The sequence below is a fragment of the Cavia porcellus genome, unplaced genomic scaffold, assembly GCF_034190915.1.
Source record: "Cavia porcellus strain 051 isolate PalLab524CR breed Dunkin Hartley unplaced genomic scaffold, mCavPor4.1 scaffold_15, whole genome shotgun sequence".
Taxonomy (NCBI): domain Eukaryota; kingdom Metazoa; phylum Chordata; class Mammalia; order Rodentia; family Caviidae; genus Cavia; species Cavia porcellus.
In genome coordinates, this window is record NW_026947498.1 from 55,769,897 (window position 1) to 55,772,194 (window position 2,298).

The 2,298-nt window shown below is 36.7% G+C and overlaps 1 pseudogene; it reads left to right on the forward strand.

Moving 5' to 3' along the window:
* The first annotated feature begins 1,417 nt into the window (after window positions 1-1,417).
* On the forward strand, window positions 1,418-1,968 carry LOC100731380 (large ribosomal subunit protein uL22-like; annotated as a pseudogene).
* The last annotated feature ends 330 nt before the right edge of the window (window positions 1,969-2,298 follow it).

Below are 2,298 nucleotides of genomic sequence, written 5' to 3' on the forward strand. Positions count from 1 at the left end.
GTGCTAGGGTTTTCCAATGGTTGCTAGATTTATGTGCATTTGATTACAGAAAATTATTTGCATTAACTTAATACATGCAAATACTCCATTAGGGAAAGAATGAAATTCATCAGAAAGAAAACTGGTCATTTTTCAAATGATGGATTTATAGGGAGCACAACACTATGTGTGTGTATATTGTGTTTTATTTCTTTAGTGTGTAAAATCTGACTACTTTTATGTTGTAATGCAGTACAGTATTGAAAGATAAATAATGGACTTTTCTATGGTGATGGAAATATTCTATTTCTTCACTATTCAGTATGAGAGTGGTTAGAGTCAGCTCACTACTGAGTACTTGAAATGTGACTAAAGTGACTGAATACAAATTTTAGTTTTACTTAATTTTAATTAATCTATATTTAAATAGCCATATCTGGCAAGTACCTACACTATTGGCCAATGTAGCCATGGTCATTGGCAAGCTGGCAATAATCCCTGTGTAGATCAAACTGAAAACAACTGCTTTTTCAGGCATTATAGAGGGTGGCCATTAATGCTCATTTTTTCCTGTTCCCCTAACCTACACTGAAGTGACTGAAAATCACCAGAGAATTGCCATTTTATCAACCCATTTTCTTTTGTTCCCACTGCTTGACCTTGTGGATGTCCCCTCCAATTCACGTTGGAATCTAACACTCAATGTCATTGTTTTAGGAGGTGGGGCCTTTGTGGAAATGACTACATAGTCCTGAGGGTTCTGCTGTGATTTATGGGTCTGTGCCTTGTGAGTGAGACTGGCAGGAACTGCTTTGCCCTTTCCAGCCGGTGACACCCAGGGAGAGGCACCCTCTGCCAGGAAGAAGCCATCTCCTGACGTCTGTAGCACTTTTATTTTGAACTTCCCAACTTATAGACTGTGAGAAATGAATTTCTGTTGTTTATAAAATTATTGTTTACTCAGTCTAAGGTATTTTGTCAAAGAATCCAGAAGTAAGAGGGGGAGTCTTTTTTCTTTTCTTTTTCTCATTAAGTTTGAGATGAGAGATGAGAAAAGCAACGCATGGTCAATTAAAGGACTCAAACTCAGGGTTGTGTAGTTTATTTTTTGTGTGTGTGTGTTCTGTAGTTTTAAGATGATTTCCAAACTCCAGTAATTGCCTCATTCTTTTACTAAATTTTGCTTCACTTTTATTCAAATGTTAGCTCAACATGAGAGAAAATTCCAAGTCAACCTCCGTGTTGTTGGTTGTAAAGTGCATGTTCCATTTGATTCATTTCATGCTGTTTTAAGATTCTTTTACTCTTTAATCAACTTCATGTTTGGGGGAAATTTCCCACAGGAAATTGCTACTGCATTGTTTGTTGCAATTATCAATACAGACATTAAATAAGATCTGCAGCTCTTCCTGTAAGGAGCTTGAGGTGACCTGTGAAAATGGTTCACTGTTCTCTTGACCCAGAAACCCCCACAAAATCATGAAAATTAAGAGGTTCAAATCTTCATGTTCATTTTAACAACACCCATGAAACATGCCAAAGGGTATGCATATCTTTAAAGGCCACCAAGTGTCTGAAGGAAGTCACATGAAAGAAGCAATGTGTGCCATTCCAGCATTACAATGGTATGGTCAGTAGGTAAGCCCATGCCAAACTGTGGGGCTGGATCCAGAGTCAGTGGCCCAAAAAGAATGCTGAATTTTTGCTGCACATGTATAAAAATGCAGAGTGATGCTGCACTTAAGGGTTTAGATGTAGATACTCTGGTCACTGAACATATCTAGGTAAACAAGAGACCCAAGATGTACCACTGTACTTACAGACAGAGCTGATGGCCAGATTAACCCATACATGAGCTTCTCTTGCTACATTAAGGTGATTCTTACCGAAAAGGAAGAGCTAGTTCCTAAACCAGAGGAAGAAATTGCACAGAAGAAAAAGATATCCCAGAAGAAACTGAAGAAACAAAAACTTATGGCATGGAAATAATTTAAGCATAAAATAAATGCAAGTAAAAGTAAAGAAAAACAATAGATAAGATCTTTGGAAAAACCTCTTTTTCTTCAATTATGAACACATATATTTTATTTGGATGAACAATTGTCCTGTGATGGTCAAATACATTCCAAATTATTACAACCTTAAAAAGTTAATACACGTTCCAAATAAATCCTGAGAGTGGATTCATGCTTGTAATAATGTCACTCCCGCAACTGTACTTTTTTTTCATTAACTATCAAGATTCACCCAGGTTATTAAGTTCTTTACTGCATAACTGCCTTTGAATTGTTCAGAGATATGAAGGTTAAGGGGCTTTTA